Source organism: Myotis brandtii, unplaced genomic scaffold (genome assembly GCF_000412655.1).
Source record: "Myotis brandtii unplaced genomic scaffold, ASM41265v1 scaffold381, whole genome shotgun sequence".
NCBI lineage: Eukaryota > Metazoa > Chordata > Mammalia > Chiroptera > Vespertilionidae > Myotis > Myotis brandtii.
Window position 1 is genome coordinate 393,676 of NW_005364633.1, and position 8,195 is coordinate 401,870.

An 8,195-nucleotide genomic window follows, 5' to 3' on the forward strand; every position below is an offset into this window, starting at 1 on the left:
AAACATAACCATCACTTAAATGACTTCAATATGAAGCATGATTAAAACCCAATGTGAGTAATTTTCAAGTAAACAGGATGTAAAGATAATTCAAGAAGAGGAACTCCACAAATCTTAGCATTGGAACAAGCACATAACTTTCATCTGCTGAATTCTTTGAATATATGTGGTGTAATATTTATTTACAAAATCGTTAACACTTTTATACTCTCGCCTCATACTTGGTATTAATATGCTATATAGTATCTCGTATTTGGAGTAAAAACACTTTCTTGTTTTAATGTATTCATGTAAATAATAGCACTCAGAAGTGGGTAGATTTTAATTTTTAATAGTGTCTTGTTTTTATTCAATACATTCTTACATCTATAATAATAAAAGCATAATATGCTAATTAGACCTGATGTCCTTCTGGACGTCCTTCCGGGACGAAGCAAAGTCTGCAGAAGGTACTTTCAACTCCCCTGTGAAGGGCAATACTCTGCAGTAATTCTTTTCTGGCAGGCTCCTGTAATTTTCCATCACAAATGAGTACTCGAGCTCCTTCCAAGCAGACACACCTTCCATGTGCTCTAAATACGTGGCTGACCTTGAAATGGAAGTGGAAACCAGCCCAAGTCACATTCTACTTTCCCCTCTCCTGCTCCAAACATTTTTATATGGGAACATCAGCTGAAAAGAAATCAACCTTAAACCAAAGAATGAGGAAGAGCCACACCCAGTCTGGGCAGAGGGTGTGCATAGAAGATAAGCCAGTCTGACCTGCTTGCCTTGCTGACCCAGGGGATGGCAGGAGGTTGGGCAATCATCAGTAAGAACTTTTCCCCCTAAAGGATGTTGAGGACACTGAGTTTTATACCCCTAGGAGACAGGGAGTGTTCTTATCCCCATATTTACAGATGGGAAAACTGTACTTCAGTTGTTTTTAGTACCAGTTGGGGAATTGGCCAACTGCCTGAGTGAGTCATGGTCCAGATGCTCAATCCTACAGCCATGAGGGCCTAATGTTCTTGTCACTACTTGCATTAGCTGTGCCCAGCACACACCCTGAATATTTGATAATATATGCTTAAAAAGTGACTCCATATTGTACTGATTATCACACAAATATCAGTGTTTGTGAATGTTTATTTTCAGTTATTTGCATCACTAACCCTCACTGCAGTACTGATTTTCACCTTGGCCGTTTGTGCCAATATAAGGAAGCACTGGCATGGATGTTGGAAGTGGGCAATTCGCCCACCCAGCAGGACCATGCTCCTCACACAAATGTGCCAAACACTGAAATTTGCTGTCACCTCATTCCTCTACAAGTAAAGCTAAAATTGAAGAAAACTACCACTAGGGGGCAATAAATATCTTATCACCTGGTCAGAACCGAGATAAATTGGTGGCCAGCAGCCATATTTTGCTCGATTCAAATGGTTTGTTGGCTTGTTCATTTTAAATTTAAGTCCACATTTAATAATAAGGAGTGTTCACATAACAATAAAGATTTTTTCAGTTTTTCTTGGAAAAAGAATGAGAAGATCTAGCAATTATTGGCTCTGCATTTCCTCACAGTAAGGATTGGCTGTCGCTGAGTCCAACCGCTCCATTTAGACAGCAAGGCTGTCTCCAGCATTCGTCATTCATATAATCCAGGGGTCCTCAAACTACGGCCCGCGGGCCACATGCAAATACAAATATTGTATTTGTTCCCGTTTTGTTTTTTTACTTCAAAATAAGATATGTGCAGTGTGCATAGGAATTTGTTCATAGTTTTTTTTTAAACTATAGTCCGGCCCTCCAACGGTCTGAGGGACAGTGAACTGGCCCCCTGTTTAAAAAGTTTGAGGACCCCTGAATTATAATCCATGCACACGTGCTCCCCCCAGCCTGCTACAGGTTACCCACCTGGCCTCTGTGGCATTTACGTTTGTGAACTCTTCATCCAAATAATTAGGCTAAGGCAGGAAGTATGGTTTTAAGAAAGATTGTATTCGCCCTAACCGGTTTGCTCAGTGGATAGAGCGTCGGCCTGCGGACTGAAGGGTCCCAGGTTCGATTCTGGTCAAGGGCATGTACCTTGGTTGTGGGCACATCCCCAGTAGGGGGTGCGCAGGAGGCAGCTGATCAATGTTTCTCTCTCATCGATGTTTCTGACTCTCTTTCTCCCTTCCTCTCTGTAAAAAAATCAATAAAATATATTTTTTTTAAAAAAGAAAGATTGTATTCACTAAATTTTAGGCTTCCTTAAGTAAAATTTTAACTTTGTTTTAAAAAAACAACAACATTGTATTATCAGGGATACAATAATTAAACATTACATGTTTGAAAATGACCAAATTTTAGGTATGATTGGATGTATTTATCACTAATGTTTAACTAGCTTATTCTAATTCTGTTCTTAATCTTTGATGACAACAGAAATTTGGATAGTCAGTCTAAATCCACATCCTGAAGGAATCTGGACCCTCCTAGAGAGGCTATACATTTTGTTACTTCCAACCCATCTGGCATCTGGCCATTCTCTTAGCTGCAGGGGGAAGCAAGAAGTGTATAGCTGCCATCAGGGTCTTGCTTAGATGCAGCCTCCCAACTTCTTACCTATTTCATTCTCTCTCTAACAGGTAAGCTTACTCACAATCAGAACGGGCAGAGAGAGCAAGTGATGGTCAAGAAGGGCTTTGGCAGTGATATTTCTATTTCCAGACTCCTAGACTGTCCTCACTGCTTAGGGTCAAACTTTCTGGTTTCCTAGAGAAATTTACTGTTGCTCTACAGAGGTAGTTTGGAGTGGCAGACAGAGATCTAGGTCTGAGAAAAGTGTGGTTTGAGTTCTGACTCTTATCACTCACTGATTAGCCATTTCTAATGTGCCCTGAGGCTCAATTTTCCTGACTATAAGGTGGAGATGATACTATTTGCCCTTACTATTTCCCCATGTTATTGTTAAAAATAAAATAAAATAATATAATGAAAACAAAGTGTAGAACACTGTATAATACAATGTATTAGAATTCGAAAAATGCTTGGGAGGCAAACTGACCTAAGATGCCTATTTTTCTTATCTAAAAGGTTTAGTAATTAAGATGCAAGTGAGCAAAATCCTCACAGTGAAAGAGACTTTTGGTAAGAGTTAGTGAGTCTTTGGGAAAGGAGCAGGCAGAGTAGTCAGCACCAGGAATCTGACTCCCCACTTAGGTGACAACTGTACTCAAATCTGCCTGATATAACTATTTGGAGTCTATTAAAGGCTCCAAACTTCCAGGAGAAGGCTTAAAGGGTAAATTGTGGTTATATTTTACAATGTCAGCTCTGAGCATAGTAGCCACTACCCAGGCCCCCACCCGGTGGCAGGCAGCTGTGCACTTGTTCCTGGGCAGCTTGCATGCAGCGTGCCAGAGCCAGCATGGGGTTGGGGGGGTGGGGGGGAAGAACACTGTCCTCCAAATATCCGGATCTGCTCTCTGATTGCTGACTGCTGTTTATGACCACAGAGGAGCAGACAAAGAGGCAGCTGCCATGTGGTACACCTACCCTCATGCTGCAAGCCCCTCCGCCTCTGGCTGAAGTTAACTTCCATGGGTTCAAGGGGCTTACCCTTAACTTCTCTCTCTCTCTCTCTCTCTCTCTCTCTCTCTCTCTCTCTTTAAGAACTAGGACATCAAAAGCAACCACATATACAGGGGAAATTAATTAGAAAGTCACTGCACATATCCAGGCAAAGGCACAGGCTCAGAAAAGACCCGAGAAGACCTTAAGGTGACACCTCAGCCGGATTCTCAGTACAGAGACAGCCTACAACAATAAAAAAAACCAAATCCCAAAATAAAAACAGAAAACCCTAGGGAAGGAGGAGTCTTATTTCCAGAGTTACCAAATTATTGGATTTAAATGTCCATTTTTTCAACAACAACCAAAAAATTACCAGGCATACAAAGAAACAGGAAAATATGGCCCATTCAAAGGAAAAACTAAACCAACAGAAACTGTCTAGATGGTGAATCTACTTGACAAAGACATTGAAACAGCTGTCTTAAAGATGCTCAGAGAACTGAAGGAAGACATGGAAAAAAATCAAGAAAATGATGAATGAATGAAGAGTGTAGGCAAATATAAAGACTAACAGATAATGCAGGTGGACCTTAGAGGTGAAAAGTCTTAGACAATGAAATGTGAGTAAGGCTGCCACAGTCAGACTTTTAGTCTGAGTGTTATGCAGATACTTGATAGAGCAGTCAGGGGAACTGAAATTCAGACCCAATTTCACTTGCCAAACCTCATGTCCTGGGGAAGGGGGGAGAATGGACTTTACCCCTAAAAACAGGTACCTTTTTCTAATTCACAGAAAGACACTACACAGGCTATCTGTGCCCCTGACTCCAAAGGTGTGCCTTTAAAACTGAAAATATTAAGGAGAGAGACAGTCAGTGGTGCTGGTACTCTGCACTCAATCAAGGGTCTTCTTAACAATTTTCTCACATGTTTGGAATTCAAGAGTATATTTTCAAGGCTTTCAGGTATATATATCCTGGGCTTATAATAACATGTAACAATAGATTTTTAAACGTGGTGCTTAAGTTCTTCATCTATTTTAAGAGAATACTTTAATACTATATGAGATAATCTATAATAATAAAAGCATAACATGCTAATTAGACCAGACGGCCGAACAACCTTCTGGACGAAGCCAGGGCTGTGAGGGCCGAGCCCCTTGCACGAATTTTGTGCATCAGGCCTCTAGTGTATTAAAGAAAACAAAATACCAATGTCTTGTTTACCTTTATATTATGCTATAATGTTTTAAGAATATTATTATTATTATTATTATTATCATAATACTTGAGAAAATCACCAGGCTCCAATGTAAAACATGGCCATTTATTATTTGAATAATAAATTCCTCATGGTAAAAGAAAGCAGCTGTGCACTCATGTTCATACAAATCGTAGTGTGAACCTAAAACACAAAACCTTGTGTACATGTATATTTTATGAAACCTAAAGTTTTATAGCTTTTTCATGTGCCTATCTAAGACATGGTGTTTTTGGTTCCATAAGTGTCAAAATTCATTAAGTGTGCATTGTGCAAAGCATTGCAGAATTAAGCAGAGAAATATACGATTTCTGCCTTAAAAGGGATAGGTTATTTTGGCATTAAAATATCACTTTTAATGAAGATTATAACAGCAGGAAGATGGGTCGAATATGAGCAAAATTGTAGAGCTGTCTTCTACTGTTTTGATTTGTCTTTGAGGAGAGGGAGGGGGAGGGGGGAGGGAGGGGGAGGCATGTGGAGACATTGCTAATCCTCCCATGACAGGATGACAGGAGAATACAGGAGTGATATGCTGGCTCTCCAGATTCCCAGAGGCAAGCAAGTTATGAAAGCTGAGCACACCATTGCCTCCAGCGTCCAACCGTGCTGGGCCCAGGCCCCAGTTCTCTCGGGCAGCTCTGCGCAGCAGGCGCCGGTGTATGCTTAGTGCTGCGAGACTGACTATACAATGCTCACTGCCAACGCTCCCCATACGTCCTCATAGCATAGCTGTGTTCTGTACACCACTCCCGCCGCCTTGGAAAGTGTCCCCCTGTGATTTCTGAGTCACCAACAGGGTCCTCACCTGACAGAAAAACCAAGTCCTTCCTCTCCTGTTGGGTTCCCTCTTGCCAATGTCTGCAGCACCTGACTTCAAGGACCTGCTGCCCCTCGAAGGACGGTGAAGCAGCCTTGAGTGGCCTTCACCCGGCAGAGCCTCGAAGGGGAGCCGAAGCCGCTCTCTCCAGGTAGTGGGCTTCCGAGGCCCCTCTGCTGGCACCTAGTGCCTCTCAAAATAGAATGTCCTCCCTTCTTTACTCCTTTAAGCAAAAACCTGTCTCAACAAGAAGCAGCAACAGTTCTCTCTGTGTTCCCACTCCTGCATCCCTACGTCCAAGAAAAATGTTTCCTTTCCCTGCCGCCGAAATGCACGCAAACACGCGCACGTAGGCCGTAGGCCGTCAACCCCAGAGACTTGGGGATGAAACCTCGCCCCACGCTACCCCACCAGCCACTCCTCTTACCACCCCAGGATGCTCACTACCCTGCTCAGGGGAATGGCCCTTGCTTTAAATTTGTGTAATTCTGGGCATGATTTTCTTTTAAACAGGAAACAGTTTAAAGATGAATGAATATTTACTTGTGGAGACCAAAACACACAGAAAAAAACTTCACAAATTTTGAAGTTCAGCCTCAGCCAAGACCCTCTATTGCCTGTAGGTGAAGACATCAAGAGTTGGGAACACGGAGTTTGGTGGTTAAAATCACCCAGGCAGCGGCGAGCCGGGGGAGAGCCCAGGGTGTCTCATTCCCAGGCTCATGCTCCTCCTTGGGAGAGGGAGAGGAGAGGAGGCTAAGCGAGGCGTCGTTGGATGCTTTTCCCTCTCAGGAGAAAGAAGAATGAATTTCTCTGTTCTCCTTTGCCTAGTTTTTTTGGTCATCTGCTTGGTATGTGTCATTTCTGGCTCCTGCGTTTTCAACACAGCCGGCTCTTGTCTCCTGAGCGTGGCGGCTCGGTGGTTTTTCTGGAAAGCTCAGCCTGAGCCTCCTCCGAAGGGCGAGTCGGCACAGCCCTCCCCACCCTAAAAATACGCTCTCTGTTTCAGCTGAGGTGGGTAACATATGATTAAGTCTCGTTTTATTATGACCTGAATTGTGTCTAAATTCCTTTCACTGGTTTTCTTTCCAACTTCCTGTGTTCCGGTCCACCTTTCCACTTGTCTATTTTTATCTTTTGAATAAACTGATTGTGATGTGCTCCCTGGATCCTAGCATCATTGACTTGTGCTTCCTAATAAGTCAGTGTCTGCAGGCTGTCATTCATGTGCAAGCCTTCTCCTGGAGCATGGCTGCGTGGAGGCGCTGCCAGAGGGCCCGCCATGGGGTCAGACCAGGACCAAGGCCGGACTGGTCTTCTGTGAGGCCCCCTCCCTCTCCCTGGTCCAGGGCAGGGCTCCTTCCCTCAGCTTCACCAGGAAGTAGAACGTAGGCATGTGTCAGCTTCATAACTCCCTCGGCTGCTCAGTGTGCCGTGGGAGAAGATATTGGGGGTTTGTGGTGGCTGTCTTACCACATTCCTGCGAAAAGCCTGCAGACAGACGGCTCCACTCAAAGGCCAAAAAGCCTTCCTCCAGCCTGTCATCTACAGGGCTGTCCCTGCTAGAAGGCGTCAGTAACAAAAAGAAATCCCTGGGGGGCAAGATTCCTAGGATGTGTCCCCAGGCCCAAGGATTCTGTCCTTTTTGGGTAGAGCCCCAGGACCCTCCGGCAGCACCCACATAATCCTGATGCAGGCTGTCTGCAGAGCATTCTTCGAGAAATTCTGATTACAATTTCAGAATTAGGCTCCTTATTCTTTTAAAAATCCTCTTCTTTAAACTGTGGGTGGATAGTCAATTTTGAGGAATGCTAGAGGAGGTTAACAAACAGATGGGGGAGCGGGCCGGATTCCTTCCTTCCACCTCTACCATTCTATGATTCTGCATTTTTTAGGCTGTTATAATACATCAGAATCCACGGAATTCAGGCTCAGTATGGAGAGACAGCTTGGCATCTTTTTTCCCTAACTGAAGAATCTGCCAGATGAAGGCTTATATTAAACTGTAGATACTGTATATATAGAAGCAGCTTTGGTACCTTTCTGGAGTGACTCTGCTGATGAAATAAAACCACAGACTGCGGTCTAGGTCTGTCCCCGTTCTCACCCTCTGGGCACAGTCGGCTTGGTTTTACTAGGATTAGGACTAGAGTGAATAGTCTGTAAAGAGGAGCAGAGGGGGAGTGTGCCCTGAGGAATGTGGTGAGCCCTGAGCCTTAGAAGCTGAAAGGGCGGGCCTGGAGCATGGGGACAGGGCTGGCTCACTCCTGCTGGCGCAGACCGGGCTCCAGTGGTGTGATTTTAGAGCCCAGGACACTTGGGCATGTCATTTCTCTACAGGGGTTAAGGTGGCTGAGTGCCAAAGCCTCAAACTGTGTAAAGATAAAACTTAAAGATATGTGCCTGGAACATGATTTCTCATACTATTATAGATAAAGGATTTCCATGAACGTTTAAAGAAAGCTGTTTTTTTTTTTTTAATTTTTTTTTTCTTTTCTTTTCTTTTTTTATTCTTTTTAAAAAAATATTATAATAAGTATTACAAAGGGTATTACATATGTGTCCTTCCCCCCCC

At 43.5% G+C, this 8,195-nt stretch overlaps 1 long non-coding RNA gene across 1 annotated transcript in view; it reads right to left on the reverse strand.

Annotated features, from left to right (window-relative positions):
* Positions 1-344: 344 nt before the first annotated feature.
* LOC106727167 overlaps positions 345-8,195 on the reverse strand; it is a 22,921-nt gene continuing 15,070 nt past the window's right edge. The window contains exon 3 of the long non-coding RNA XR_001363327.1: positions 345-589. This is a non-coding gene — a long non-coding RNA (uncharacterized LOC106727167). The remainder of the gene's footprint in view (positions 590-8,195) is intronic.